General features: G+C 42.4%; 1 protein-coding gene across 1 annotated transcript in view; it reads right to left on the bottom strand.

Moving 5' to 3' along the window:
* Positions 1-14,248, bottom strand: part of LOC133400424 (tenascin-like) — a 133,004-nt gene extending 118,756 nt beyond the window's left edge. The window contains exon 1 of the mRNA XM_061673078.1: positions 14,202-14,248. The gene's annotated coding sequence lies outside the window, so the exon portion shown is untranslated. The remainder of the gene's footprint in view (positions 1-14,201) is intronic.
* Positions 14,249-16,618: the final 2,370 nt, after the last annotated feature.

Here is a 16,618-nt window from a genome sequence, read left to right as displayed (position 1 = left end):
GTATGTCAAAACACACGAAGAATTTGTCTATGATAGTTGGAGCCGCTCGAGTATGACGATAGACAGCTATTTTGACAAGAAATACTTTTGAAAGATAAAAACATAAAAACACACTATGGCGAATCACTGAGCCTCTAGCATTTTAAAGGCAAGAGGGAAGAAGCTGTTGGAATGTCTGCGAGTTTTAGTTTGCATTGTTCGATAGCGCCTACCTGAGGGAGGTGCTGGAAGAGGCGGTGGAGGGTCCAAGACGATTTTGCATCCTCTTGTCTGAGTTCAGGCAGCGTGAAAGTCTGCAAGGGTGGGTAGGGGGGTACCAACGATTTTCCCGGCAGTCATGATTGTCCATTGCAGTTGGAATTTGTCATTTTTTCTGGCAGCACCAAATCAGTCTGTAATGGAAGAACACAGGACTGATTCGATGACTGCTGTGTAGAACTGCCTCAACAGCTCCTGTGGTTGGCCGTGCTTCCTCAGAAGCCGCAGGAGGTACATCCCCTGCTGGGCCTTTTTGAGGATGGTGTTGATGTTGGTCTTCCACTTCAGGTCCTGAGAGACAGAAATTCCCAGGAACCTCAAGGGCAGTTGGAGAGCGTGAGGGGCAGCTGTGGCGAAGGATGCCTCCTGAAGTCCACGATGATCTTGACAGTCTTGAGCTTGTTCAGCTCCAGGTTGTGTCGGCCGCACCACAGCTCCAGCCGTTCCACTTCCTGTTGATACGCAGAACCTTTGATGAGGCCGATGACTGTGATTTCTTCTGCAAACTTCAGGAGTTTGGCAGCTGGGTGCGTGTGGATGAGGTGGTGTCCCCCAGTCTCACCTGCTGTGTCCTGCCCGTCAGAAAGCTCTAAATCCACTGGAAGATGGCAGGCGAGCTGGAGAAGCTTGGAGGTGAGGAGTTGATGATGGTGTTTGTGTTGGAAAATGTATGTTTTATCCATCCATCCATTTTCTGAGCCGCTTCTCCTCACTAGGGTCGCGGGCGTGCTGGAGCCTATCCCAGCTATCATCGGGCAGGAGGCAGGGTACACCATGAACTGGTTGCCAGCCATTCGCAGGGCACATACAAACAAACAACCATTCGCACTCACAGTCACACCTACGGGCAATTTAGAGTTTTTCAATTAACCTACCATGCATGTTTTTGGGATGTGGGAGAAAACCGGAGTGCCCGGAGAAAACCCATGCAGGCACGGGGAGAACATGCAAACTCCACACAGGCGGGGATCGAACCCTGGTCCTCAGAACTGTGAGGCTGATGGATATTGAACGCAGAATAGGATCCTCGCGTAGGTCCACGCACTGTCGAGGATCCTATTCTGTGCAGTCCCATGTAGACTGCATCATCCACAGACCTGTTTGCTCGGTATTCAAACTGCAAGGGATCCAGGAGGGGTCCTGTGACACTTTTGAGGTGGTCCAGCACGATGCGTTCAAAGGATTTTACGACCACAGATGTCAGGGCGACAGGCCTGTGGTCATTCAGACCCGGGATTGCAGGTTTCTTGGGGACTGGGATGATGGTGGAGCGTTATTCGACTAATAATATATTTTTATTTTCCTGACTTTTTTTACAATTTGCAGTTAAAATATTTGTTTGAAGGTTTATTTAAAAGGTTTTGTTCAAGCTTGTCCTCTTCCTGTCAACCATTTTGGAAATAGGTTAGGGTTATGTCATCAGTGATGACAAACGATGGTGATCTCATCAATCGTCTCTCTCTACGATATTCTCTGATCAGTGCCTCGACCCAAAATGACTGACAGGAAGAAGACAAGCTTTAACAATACTTTTTAAATAAACATTGAAACGAGTATTTAAACTACAAGCCATGCAAATTTAAGAAAACATTTTCAATTATTAGTGGGTTAAGTTAAATGCAGCCCTATGGGTGGCACAAGTCAGTGCAAACTGTAGGCCGGTCCCAAGCCCGGATAAATGCAGAGGGTTGCGTCAGGAAGGGCATCCAGCTTAAAACCTTGCCAAAAAAATATGAGCGTTCATCCAAAGAATTCCATACCGGATCGGTCATGGCCCGTGTTAACAACGTCCGCCACCGGCGCCGTCAACCTGCGGGGCACCGTTGAAAATTCAGCTACTGTGGGTCGAAGTCAAAGAAGAAGAGGAGGTGGAAAGCGGGTTCTTCGGCAGAAAGAGAAGAGGGAAGCGCAGAGCCTAGAACTGAATGTGGGGACTTTGAATGTTGGGACTATGACAGGAAGATCTCGGGAGTTGGTTGACATGATGATTAGGAGAAAGGTTGATATATTGTGTGTCCAGGAGACCAGGTGGAAAGGCAGTAAGGCTAGAAGTTTAGGGGCAGGGTTTAAATTGTTTTACCATGGTGTAGATGGGAAGAGAAATGGAGTCGGGGTTATTTTAAAAGAAGAGTTGGCTAAGAATGTCTTGGAGGTGAAAAGAGTATCAGATTGAGTGATGAGGCTGAAATTTGAAATTGAGGGTGTTATGTGTAATGTGATTAGTGGCTATGCCCCACAGGTAGGATGTGACCTAGAGGTGAAAGAGAGATTCTGGAAGGAGCTAGATGAAGTAGTTCTGAGCATCCCAGACAGAGAGAGAGTCGTGATTGGTGCAGATTGTAATGGACATGTTGGTGAAGGTAATAGGGGTGAAGAAGAAGTGATGGGTAAGTACGGCATCCAGGAAAGGAACTTGGAGGGACAGATGGTGGTAGACTTTGCAAAAAGGATGGAAATGGCTGTAGTGAACACTTTTTTCCAGAAGAGGCACGAACATAGGGTGACCTACAAGAGCGGAGGTAGAAGCACACAGGTGGGTTACATCTTGTACAGACGATGTAATCTGAAGGAGGTTACCAACTGTAAGGTAGTGGTAGGGGAGAGTGTGGCTAGACAGCATAGGATGGTGGTGTGTAAGATGACTCTGGTGGTGGGGAGGAAAATTAGGAAGACAAAGGCAGAGAAGAGAACCATGTGGTGGAAGCTGAGACAGGACGAGTGTTGTGCAGCTTTTCGGGAAGAGGTGATACAGGCTCTCGGTGGACGGCAGGAGCTTCCAGAAGACTGGACCACTGCAGCCAAGGTGATCAGAGAAGCAGGCAGGAGAGTACTTGGTGTATCTTCTGGCAGGAAAGGAGAGAAGGAGACTTGGTGGTGGAACCTCACAGTACAGGAAATCATACAAGGAAAAAGGTTAGCTAAGAAGAAGTGGGACACTGAGAGGACCGAGGAGAGGTGAAAGGAATACATTGAGATGCGACACAGGGCAAAGGTAGAGGTGGCAAAGGCAAACCAAGAGGCATATGATGACATGTATGGCAGGTTGGACACTAAAGAAGGAGAAAAAGATCTATACAGGCTGGCCAGACAGGGATACAGATGGGAAGGATGTGCAGCAGGTTAGGGTGATTAAGGATAGAGATGGAAATATGTTGACTGGTGCCAGCAGTGTGCTTGCTAGATGGAAAGAATACTTCGAGGAGTTGATGAATGAGGAAAATGATGGAGAAGGGAGAGTAGAAGAGGCAAGTGTGGTGGACCAGGAAGTGGCAATGATTAGTAAGTTAGAAAGGCATTAAAGAAAATGAAAAATGGAAAGGCAGTTGGTCCTTATGACATTCCTGTGGACATATGGAAGCATCTAGGAGAGGTGGCTGTGGAGTTTTTGACCAGCTTGTTCAATAGAATTCTAGTGCGTGAGAAGATGCCTGAGGAATGGAGGAAAAGTGTACTGGTGCCCATTTTTAAGAACAAAGGTGATGTGCAGAGCTGTGGCAACTATAGAGGAATAAAGTTGATGAGCCACACAATGAAGTTATGGGAAAGAGTAGTGGAGGCTAGACTCAGGACAGAAGTGAGTATTTGCGAGCAACAGTACGGTTTCATGCCTAGAAAGAGTACCACAGATGCATTATTTGCCTTGAGGATGTTGATGGAAAAGTACAGAGAAGGTCAGAAGGAGCGACATTGTGTCTTTGTAGATCTAGAGAAAGCCTATGACAGAGTACCCAGAGAGGAACTGTGGCACTGCATGCGGAAGTCTGGAGTGGCAGAGAAGTATGTTAGAATAATACAGGACAGGGGGCAGCAGAACAGCGGTGAGGTGTGCTGTAGGTGTGACAGAAGAATTTAAGGTGGACGTGGGACTGCATCAGGGATCAGCCTTGAGCCCCTTCCTTTTTGCAGCGGTGATGGATAGGCTGACAGAGGAGGTTAGACTGGAATCCCCGTGGACCATGATGTTTGCAGATGACATTGTGATCTGCAGTGAAAGCAGGGAGCAGCTGGAGGAACAGTTAGAAAGATGGAGGCATGCACTGGAAAGAAGAGGAATGAAGATTAGCAGAAGTAAAACAGAATATATGTGCATGAATGAGAGGGGTGGTGGGGGAAGAATGAGGCTACAGGGAGAAGAGATAGCAAGGGTGGAGGACTTTAAATACTTGGGGTCAACCGTCCAGAGCAATGGTGAGTGTGGTCAGGAAGTGAAGAAACGGGTCCAAGCAGGTTGGAACGGGTGGAGGAAGGTGTCAGCTGTGTTATGTGACAGAAGAGTCTCTGCTAGGATGAAGGGCAACATTTATAAATCAGTAGTGAGGCCAGCCATGATGTACGGATTAGAGACAGTGGCACTGAAGAGCCAACAGGAAGCAGAGCTGGAGGTGGTGGAAATGAAGATGTTGAGGTTCGCTCTCGGAGTGACAAGGTTGGATAAAATTAGAAATGAGCTCATCAGAAGGACAGCCAAGGTTCGATGTTTTGGAGACAAAGTTAGAGAGCGCAGACTTCAATGGTTTGGACACGTCCAGAGGAGAAATAGTGAGTATATTGGAAGAAGGAAGATGAGGATGGAGCTGCCAGGCAAGAGAGCTCGAGGAAGATCAAAGAGAAGGTTGATGGATGTCGTGAGGGAAGACATGATGGCAGTTGGTGTTCGAGAGGAGGATGCAGGAGATAGGCTTACATGGAAAAGGATGACGCGCTGTGGCGACCCCTAACGGGACAAGCCGAAAGGAAAAGAAGAAGTGGGTTAAGTTAATTTGGGCTCATTACTTTTTCACTACCCCTCGTATGCGACCAAGTTATTTTTTTAAACTCTCAACTAACTGATTAAAAAATAAATAAATGTATTTTTAAAAATGCTATGATTTGCAGCTCCCAGGCTGTGAAACGCCCTCCCGGATCATCTGAGGGCCCCATAGAATATAAATGCTTTTTAAAAGTGACCTTAAAACTTATTATTATTATTATTATTTTTTTCTGATCATGGTTTTATTTTCTCCTGTAATTGTTCATGGGTTCTGATCATTTTGTAAATGTAACCAATTTTAAATATCTATTTCATTAGTTTGGTTCTCCGTAGCTCTTTCAGACATTTGCATGTAAAGTGAAACACAAATCAAATATATTATTATTATTATGACATTTATCATTGAAGATATGTGCGATTGTCTATGTTCTGTAGCTCATGCCAGAAAGGTGGTGCCCTGAAAAAAACTATTAAAAGGATATAGATCTAACTTGAACTGTAAATGTATCGTTTCACAAGTGTGTCACTCAGCAGTCTGGAAGTGCTGTTCTAGAGTGATGGCAGTCTGAATAATGCAGCCATTTGTTCTGTGTGAATGAGTAGGAGTTGGCACTATTTTAGTTCTACTGGCAGACATTCCTATGGCAGAGTGCCGCCTTCTCTTAGGGGGAAACAAAAAGGGCCAAAGAAATCATGTGAAACAGAGTCTTCCTTCAGCGAACTACAAGAGAAAGGGGGCAGAGGGAGAATTCATTCATCCCAACAGTCTTCAGGTTACAAAATTTGCTGACAGGTAAAAATATCCCCACAAAGTTGGATTTGAACTAAGAGCCAGCTGAAGCTATGGTGTGGTCAGCTCTTTCCATCAAAATCTGGACTTTAGCAGGGGTTGTTCTGGTGGAAAAATGGTCAAAGAGAAGAATGTCAAGGTGTTTTCTTTTTTAAATGCAATCTCATTTTCCACTTGCTAATAACAAAATAAATGCCAACAGCAACTGACAATGGTAAGTTTATGCCCAGTCAATCTTGAGCTGGGGGCCAAATGAGATACAGGTTTTGCCAGGTCCCACTACCAAAATGCCAGCAAGCAAAAACGCTTGGTTGCTCCACGATTAGGTTGTAGTTATGGGCTTAGCCTGGAAGAACTTCTTGATTAATTTAAGAGGAAATCCCTATTGAGAGCAAATCAAGGATTTTAAAATTTTTTTGATTTTTGATTTTTGATTCCTCCCAGGCCAGTGTTGACAAAGACTGGGAGAGTGCTGGTCTCCCTAACTAGGTCACTAGATCAAGTCAAGCGAGAGTCGGGAAGCAAGAGATGGCTGAATGCAGAGCTACAAACCATTCACCCACACCACATCTCCAACCACCACTAACACACACACACACACACACACACACTACAGGAGACCTTGTTAAGAGGTGGCACAGAAAACTATGAGGGGAAATCGTTGCACAACCAAGAGCCCCTTGCTAATTCAAAACATCTGCACTCCGTCATGTGCGATGCATGACACACACTGGCCACCTTTGGGTCGTGGAACAGTCCTCAATGTCACGACACAATTAATTAATTGTTTTTGAAAAGGTGAAGTACTAAAGCAATGAGAAAATACAATTTCTGGCTAAGACCTGAATTCAGGAATCCAAATAAGACACACCATTTGGGGATTCCCACAAACAGTACCTTGCAAATATGTCCCCTAGGAAGACCCTTGGGATGACAGTAGGGCAATCTGGTTGGACTCTTTGTATGTGATTCGAGGCAATGGCCATGGCATCATTGAGCAGCATTGCTTTTTTTTTTTCCCACAGTCTTGGCTTTGATCTTGATTCATGAAAAAGTTAAATACATCCAATAATATACACATGCGCTCATGCGCATCAGTTTTTTTTTTTTTTTTTTTTTTTTATAAAAACAAGAAGGCAGCATTGTATTGTTAAAGTAAAGTTATTACTCCGTTAATGCACTTTTAAACCAAATACATTTGAAATTTTACAAATGTGAAAATATTGTTATATTATATTTTAATTGATATTATTATTATTATTATTATTACAACCTTAACAGAGAACTACGATGTTATAATGTCATACTGTTGAGTTCCGTGCTCATGTACTCAGTATTTGAATCGTCCATTCTTTTGCATAGTGATTTAATGATTAAACTTATAGGTTATTAGGTCTCAAAGAGTCAAAAGGGTTTTCTTCTGTAACCTTGAAGTCTGCCAACAAAAATGATTGTCATAGTCATTTGTGGCTACGGAAGATTTTTGTTCTATCCTGGAAAATACTTCCACTTCCACTAATCGTGTATCCAGAAACGTTTGCATCATGGGATAAGCAGAACTTCTTGAGAGCTTGACCCCAAAATGTCTTTACTCTGTACTGCTGCAGTAAGTCTTTTATAATACTACACAGTATGTTAATCATAATGATCCATTATACGATGATATGATTATTTATAAGTTGCAAAATTGAGCTCAGAGTAATAGAGTTACAGTGAAGATCCTCCAGATGAATGTCATTACTCCATCAGCCTTCAGTTTACGGGGAGTCTAACTGAGATCAAAGCTGGGCTGATGTAAAGCAGAGCTTAGAACTTATGCTGTATCCTCTGAAGACGTGAGCAAATGCGTTCTGTCTCCTGAGCCAATACCGTCACCCCCAAGGCCACCTACCCTTAAGTGGAGCAGAGCCTGGAGGCATGCAAAGGTAACGTGTGTGTAGGGAAAGGCGCTCTCCAATCACCTAGCTCCGAGGGCCTGGCACTGCTGAATGGCCATGGTTTCCTCTGCCTGAAGCTATTTCCCAAGCTTTGTTGAGCCCGTTATCTTTGGTTGCAGATAATCCTGTATTTGCTGCATGGATCACAGCTGCTACGCCAGAAATCTACCACCGGCTCAGCACGCATGTTAAACTCATTACATATTCAAAAAGAAACTAAATCTCCTGCATATCTCGTTGCTGGAGGGGCGTGTGCATGACTGCTTGCCCAGGGGTGTGTGTGTGTGTGTGTGTGTGTGTATGTGTGGGAGAGAGAGAGAGCTTTGGTCTACTTCACATTCAACCTGGCTCGGCTACCATTTTCAACCCACATTTCATCTTCCGCTCTATCCTTACTTTTGATCACCATGGAAAACAGATTAACCCCAAACTTTATTTTGTCTGTTTATTGTTGATCGGACAACTGTAACATAGCAACACAAGTAGAAATATACAGATGTGTTAGTTGGCATGGGAAACACTGTAGACACTGTCTAAATTTGAATCAAATATGAGTTGTTTCATAAATGTTCCAGGACTGGTGTCACACAAGATATATTTCAATTCAAGACTATAAACTATGTTTATCCCTTTCAAGTTATCCCCTTGGAGTCTAACACACTTTCTCTGCCATGCCTTCATACACTCCTGGGGGGATTCTTGTAGGATCCTCCGCTGCACCATCATCACAGCAATCTCAATGTCCCCTTGATCACCCCCTTGAACTTGAGATAGAGGGGGTGGGGGGTGGAATCAAACAGAGCCAGGTCGGGTGAGTAGGGCGGCTGCTCCATCACAAAGATGTTCTTCTCGGCCAGGAACCGATAACTGATCTCCATAGGCGTAATTTACGGGGGGTTCAGGGTCCCCCCATTTTCTCAGAGGGCTGTTTGTGTCCCCTCCAGTTTTACCATCCAGCACTTCAATGAAATAATTTTGAGAGAATATACTCTCCTTCATTGCTAATCTAGATGCATCTGTTATTTTTTAATCATTGATGATCTTATTTACCTGGTTTCCAACACTGGAGCAAACTCAGGAGTTAAATTTTGATACTCCAGTTTGGAGAAGGTATTATTCAGTAGTGATGTTACGAGATGTTCTGAGTCTTTGAGGCGTGTGTCAGGTAATGAAGGGGACGTTTCCGCAAAGCGAATATCAAGGCTTGCTTCATTTAGGGGAGGAGCCGGAAGTACTGATGTCCGAAGCCGTGTTGCCCGGCTGAACCACGTGACTGTTTCAGGAAGCACTTCAGATTTTGCCACGAGGTTTGACCGCAATATAACCCCCTCCTGCAAGCGCCATTCAAAATTATTTATAGCGTCGTGGTGACCTAAGAGTTTGGATAAAGATGTTCTATTTTGTATAGACTACTAGATTTTGGAGAGTTTTTAATTGCCAAACTCGAAATTCCGCGTGATCACATGTGATCTCTCAAAACCGAAGAAGAAGAAATAGTTCTGGTTTTGCGCCAATGTTTACAGCAACGTTCCCGAAAGTTGCTGTAGAGTCTTTCAAAAACAAAATGCCTAAAAAATACTCCTTGCCTTCTGGGGAACTCACTTTAACACAAAAATACGACATTGGGTAAGACATGCTTATTTGTATTTACAGTCGTTTCCTTTTCTTGAGACAGGGCGCTTCTTGATTGGCCATATTCCGTTCCCGTCACAATTGACAGCGTCATGACTTAGGAGAAGTCGGCTCTCCCTCACACCCAAAGACATGTTCATTATTTAAGATTGTCGCCCCCGACCTGTTTAGGACCCTAAAATCGGAATGAATCCACTCTTAACACATATCAGACCTAAGGGCACTCTTATAGGATAATCTTATAAGACTTAAGATTGTCTGGCATTTGACTTGCTTGGTCGGGAAGGGGCAAAATTGGCACAAAAACAGGCCGACTGTCTATAAGTGTGGATCAGCCCTAAGTACTAAATCACTGTCTAGTTTTATGCTTTTCTACCCTAAATGTATATATATATATATATATATATAGGCATATAAATTGGATAAATCAACTAGTCTAATGTTTGCTGATCATGTCAATAAAAATCCGTTTGTTTTCTCTGGTTACTAGTAATTTTTTTATGCTTACCTTTTCTAATGTATTTACTAAAATTAAACCCCTACACACTGCAAATGCAAAATTACTGGAAATAAGCCCAATAAATATTTTCATTCTTGGTTTCACTAAATTCAAATGTGTTGTGTCTTTTAATTCTATTTAATGAATAGGTTTACATATTTTTAAATAGAATTAACTCTAATCAATTACATTTTATTATTTAAGTGCAACAGCAATCTAGGATCTTGTGCTGTTTGAAATCTCTACTGATTAAAAGAAAATGTACAGATTTATAGGTTGGCTTCCTAGGTGACACTACTCCTGACTTTCGTGGTTACAGTATGTCCTCTAAGTAAGAAAATTAATATAACACCGTGAGAATTGATGTCATTGCCAAACTACAACTACTACTACTTCATTCTCCTGTAACCTGGACAAGTGGATTGCAGAGTAAATAGCGGTGTGAGAGAAGGGAGAGAAGGGATGAATAGATGGAGGAGCCATGGAGGAAGAAAAAGGATGGATGATGAGGATGAAGGTTTTCCGTTTCAGGTTTTCAAGAATCCTCTGGCCTACGTTAATAGAACTTAAAAGAGGCTAGTAGTATAGGCCTTACTTTTTAATGATTAAATCAATACATACGTATTTGAGGAAATGTCTGATTTCATTCGGTATATATATACTATACTATGGAATAGCTTAATCCAGGAAGGGAGGGGAGGAAGGGAGCGGTGGGGGTAGGATAAAGGTGACTTGGATGGGGGAGGAAAGCTGGGGGAAGAAGGGAGGGGAAAAGGGAAAGGGAAGGGGGTTCAATTTACCCCAGTCCTATGAGCAATTTACCCAACACATGGGGTATTTTGAGCCATTAGCCAATTTTTGGGGGACAGGCTATGTCACCAAAACTGTTACGTTTATATTGAATCTGCCTGTTTGAAGGAGGGCACAACATCCTGAAATATACATTCATTTATTAGTCAGTTGTTCATTTCTGTGATAAATGCACACTCTCTTCGACGAGAAATAAACGGTTCAAAACATACATTGCATATTGTAGGGACGGAAATTGAGGAATACAGCAGAGAGCTCATTTTACATCGCATTTGATACCGGATATTTTGGACCCTATGCTGTAGTATATCCAAGTGTAACATGACAGTTGAGGCAATAAACATCCATCCATCCATCCATTTTCCGTGCCGCTTATCCTCACTCGTCGTGGGCGTGCTGCAGCCTATCCCAGCTGACTCTGGGCGAGAGGCGGGGTACACCCTGAACTGGTCGCCAGCCAAATGCAGGGCAATAAACAAGTTTGTAATATGTCTACTGCTACAGACTGTACAAAAGGTAACAGTTATGCAGTGAGCAAAAAGCCTTGACATTTTTTCTTTTTTCCTTTCCTGAACTAAATTGACAAAAATGAAAAATCCTACACTAACTGGGATTACGTGACTCCCTGCTACAGGTAATTATACTAAAACCACCCACCTTGAGGAAAAGGTATGACTCTGAATTATAAAATAAATATTTGTGAAAACTAAGTTTGAACTAATAATATAGAATGTTCCTGTTGTTCTACAATAAAAATGTGACTATATTGAATATATGACAAAAATAGCAAATTTGACTATATTCAGGGAGTCAAGATTGATCAAATTCAAATAAAAAAAAAAATCTGGTAAATTACTGTAACCGCAATGACATCTCTTTTGTTTACTGTGGCATATGACATAGGCTACATGTTGCCTGCGTAATTGCATGGTATTCTATGCCCACTGAGTGTATAAAGCTCCAGCTTGATCTATAATGTACATGTATATGTATATGTATGTATGTATCTATGTATAATGTGAACAGGCCCTAAGTGGTATGTAGAACTAAAGGGTCTTGTTGATAATGCGCTTGTTTGCATGAATGGCTCAGCCAGTGTCTGTTGATCTAACAACAAGTACTCACCTCCACAACCCCCCTAATCCTGTCCCCAGACAGACTGATGCCAGATCAGCTGACTTCAAGCCGGAGGGACCCCTGTCTCAACAAAAACTGTAATAATGCTCACTCGTCAATGGATCACCCTCCATTAGTTACAGCTCTAAAATGCATTTTTTTTTAACATGGCGTCATGCTACTTTTCTGCTATACCTTTGCGTCATCAAGCAAATTGATGTCTCGGTAATTAATTGAGCGGTATCTGGCCTATTATCAAAAGTAGTATAGCATAGATATAAAAATATGGTCTCTAAAAAAAAGCTACCATTGGAATCCACCATGCTGAGTAGTGGAAGGGTTAAGTTTAAATAGTTGCAAAATAATTGTTATTTTAAGGAGGAACATTAGTAACAGATTTATTTTGAATAAGTTTTCCATTGATATTCTGCTTAAAAAAATTATTTGTTCCACAAGGATGCGGACTAGAAACACTGCAATATAACATATGCACTACAAAGTATTTGCATCACATCCAGATTTGCTTAGTTCTGGTAACCTTATAATTATCAAGCAAAATGTATTGACACGTCTTTCATTTGGGGGCACGTATAACAATGAAATTGTAAGTGATACTGCTCTGTTAAAATACAAACAGCTCCATTGCTGTCATCGCCACATAATTGATATGAGAGACAACTTGGTAATATTTTTTTTATTATTATTTTTATTATTACAGCACTGTATTTTCCTCGTAGTTAATGATATTTATTACTATACACCAAGCTTGTAGCTCTTATTTACATGTTTAGCTAATGGTGGTTATCGTACTAGACTAGATAGATAGATAGATAGATAGATAGATAGATAGATAGATAGATAGATAGATAGATAGATAGATAGATAGATAGATAGATAGATAGATAGATAGATAGATAGATAGATAGATAGATAGAGTTCCGGTACCGTCTGCAGCTGGTACCCTTAGTGCATGATAAAACTCCCCAGTTGACAACATATTCAAAAGTAGGGATGAAAATGTAACAAAATGCATTTTCTTCAATCTCACATCACCACCATCTGAATTTGCTCCATGCTCACAATGTTTGAGTAGGGCCACATTGTACAGATGTACAAGCAACCTCAAAACACAAACACTCAAAGCAGTCTATAACATAAGATCAATTTCTCCTTTTGATCTTTATTTACAGGTGCTTAATGGAAACGGAGAGATGCCGAGATACTGTGTTGGCTCAAGAAAAAAGATCGCGTGGTCAGAATAAAATGACGTCTGGCGCCACATTGCTTGAGAGCAAGTCATTACCACGACACTTCATCGAGTCACAATCTGTTTTTCCAATTTTTATTTCAACCCTTCACTGACATTTCCAAGCACTTGAAATCTAAATCATAAAGGTCGCACATCTCTTCTTTCTACTTTTCAGTTGCATGAACTTGACATGGAACACTTTGTAATCTGTTGTTTCTTCCACTGGGTTTCGAAATAGGTCACATCCTGAGTTTTTTTTGTTTTTTTTTTCATACATTTCATGGGATTCACTGCCACTCCTGTGCATGCTCAGAATGTTTATGAGGTTCTCCTGGAAGCTGCCTGTTCCCCTTTTGCCCCTGGTTCAATATCAATCAGCACAGGTCCCTCAACACATCATCCTGCTGCCACCCCCACATTGTACATCATTCATTGTCCTATTACAATCTTGTGTACGAGAAGCTCTTGGGGATCACTGTCTGTTCAGCAAACTCACAAAGCAAGATATTCTGATGTGAATGCCTGTTACAGCGACAAAAATAGTCTGTATCTGTTACAGTTGCTCAGCGCAAGTCAGCCAGAAGTGACGCGAGAGGGTCCACAGAGCCTTTGATGACACTACAAAGTCTAAATCTTTTATAAATGCACTTGGGTCAATAGAAGGCAAACTTAGATCGATGGTGCGCCTGAATCAACAGCCTTGAGGGTTTGTCAACTTGATTAGATTCAGAAGGAAAGTGGGTTGATGAGTAAACATGACAGCATCAATATTACATGAGAGTCAGCATCCAACGATTTCTTTCTTTAATGTCTGTAAGAGATCTGGGTCGAACCCTCTTAATACTCTGCATGAAACCCTCTCTTTTTTTCCACGGATTAAGCTACATTGAGAATCAGGATATGAAACATAGAAAGTGTCAAGCACAAAAGAGACAAATTATTGTGAAAAGCAAAAGCAAAAGCAAATGTATTGTGCATTTTTAGTTGAAACAACCATCCTCTATAGCTCCGGAATGCTGTATATTATTATGAAATTGTAAAATGAAAAACATATCTGCTTTATATATTCGAGTCACAAAAGAGCAGTTCCCAACAAAACACTGCAAATGATTCACCCCACTTCCCGGTGGATCCCAAAAGTGAAGCAAGAAGATGTCTACCTTGTTTATAGGGAGTCGGGGCACTCCTGTGGCATAGTCAGTGCTGTAGCTGCAGGGTTCTTGTGTTTCCCCAGAGAACCGAAGCAGATGTCAGCACAGACACCTGCTCTGGCTCAGGCTTCTTCAGTGCTTCCTGCTTGGCCCGGGTGTCGGGGGTCGTTGCCCTGCCCCAAATTACACCCGTCTCTCAGCCCCCTCACATGCTATTGTCTTTAGCACCGCAGTGGATTTATGCACTCATTAATACATTTCCCCACATTTCTCAACTGTTGCACGATCTTAGCAGTTCTTTATAATCGGAAGCCTAACAGCTTACTTGAGCGATAAGACATTCCTTAAGTATTTTGTTCAAAATAATAATAATAATAATCATTGCAATGATAGCTTTGATAGAAGAAACTAAATTAGTGATAAGCATTTAAAAAAAAATTTAAGGAGCTTACAGTCTCTTTCCCAGGGACTACACCCAGGCTGCAAGGGGGTGTATGCGAGTGGTGGTGGTGGCTGGCCATCTGTTTGGGATGTTTAACAGTGGGCTCGCATCAATGCCTATATGATTGATTGACAGTTGGGAAATCCAATCTCTGCTGTTGCAAGAGGCACAGAGTAATGCGCATCAGCGACGAAGGACACTGAATCACAAAGAAGCCCCAACAAGAGCAAATAATGCCAAATGTTGTGTAACTTGCTCGTGGTCTTATGCAGGTTTCTGCTTTAATCAGGCCCTGCTCAGCTAAGGCACCAGGAACGTTGACCTACATTCGTCTTCATCTGAATGACAGATGTCCCCAGTGTCTTTGCTGCAGAGTAGTAGTATGTGTTGAGTCTTTAATGATTACTGTGGCACGCCATGCGGCTCAAGTATTCGCAGCTTCCACAACAGGAAAGAAACTGAACGATGTGGTGATGTGTTCTATTAAACGGTACGATAATACCTTGCATGGAAGCAACTGGGCCACACATGAATTCCCATACCGATTCAGACCATACGAGTCATTGCCCAAAGTATGAACAAGAATCATATTCGTTTTGAAAGTGACATGAGGTTAGCAGAAGACTCTTCATATTCCTTGTTACCGGTCTACCCATCAGAATAATGCACATAGGGGCATATTCTCCCATTCGTGGATAAATACAGATATATTTTTTTTATTTTTATTTGTCTTTTTTTTACATGACTGGCTAGCGCACCTTTTACTTACGTGGATTCTCCATTAAGTACTTCTGACACACTCACCGTGTGTAACGGCTCATGTGTGTGCAACCGCCCACGAGGCGTGACTCATTTGAGTGTGAAGCTCGCTGTAATTCCTGCAGCGTGGAGTTTTCCTGAGACGTGAATGCTATGTAGAAATCGATTTGGAAAATATATCACACTTTACATGTGAAATTAACTTCCGAAGCAGATCAAGAAGTTAAGCGTCGCCAGTCAGACGCGAGCACCACTGATGTGCGAACCCCTCGTCTAGCAAGCATGTGCATTTACTTATGTGTAAAATAAATCCAATAAAAGTAATTTAATCAGAATACTGTGCTTATGACTGAACACGTTTGGTGGTCATCATAGAAAAGTTGGGTGAGCCAGCTGTTGTTTATCACCGGTGCCCTTCAACCAGATGACCACATGGTGACTGACGATTGAATGACTGAAAATCGAACTTACCATTTTGCCATTACGATGACAGCAGTTGTTATAAAAGTGAGCAGCACTTTCAGACAGCCGCAGCTGCATGTTTAAAGCTGAAAAGCTCCTCCCAGGTGAAAGAGTCCCCCGGTGCCAATATTTCTCACCAATTAGTATGATCTAATATGTGGACGTTCAGCCAATCGGTGTAATGTATGAACACGTTACGTCCACTGGGCAGCCAGTAAGCGTAGGTGAGTGTTATGGGCCAGGTGCCACCGTCAGTGCGAGTCAGCCATCGTTGAGCCGTTCAGTTAACTAGATCAAAATATGCAATAGGACGTTTCACCTTCACGGGGCACGACTTACCACAACCTCTGGAGTGCGGAAGAGCAAAAGTGCTTCAATCCACAGGAGAATGGGTGCATACTGCACGCAGATCCAACTTTGACAGAGAATACCCACGTTTTGGGCTGCTCAACCCAGAGTGCATCATTGGCAAGAGGGTAAATGACAGATTTGAGTTGACGGGAGATATTTTCCAAACATTTCAGGAATAATATTCCATGTTGAAGCAAGCCATTGATAGAAAATCTGAGGAACTCTGATACTAGGTGGACAAAGTACTAAGGCCTTTCAAAAATGTTTTACATTCCATTGTTTTCACTCTGTCACTGATGGTGTCGTGGTACACTCGCCTGACTTTGGTGCAGGAAGCGTGGGTTCAGTTCCATCTCAGTGACGGTGTGAATGTGGGTGCGAGGGGTTGTCTGTGTCTATATGTGCCCTGCGA

This window comes from Phycodurus eques, chromosome 3 (genome assembly GCF_024500275.1).
Source record: "Phycodurus eques isolate BA_2022a chromosome 3, UOR_Pequ_1.1, whole genome shotgun sequence".
NCBI lineage: Eukaryota > Metazoa > Chordata > Actinopteri > Syngnathiformes > Syngnathidae > Phycodurus > Phycodurus eques.
This window is presented reverse-complemented; position numbering and strand designations above follow the sequence as displayed.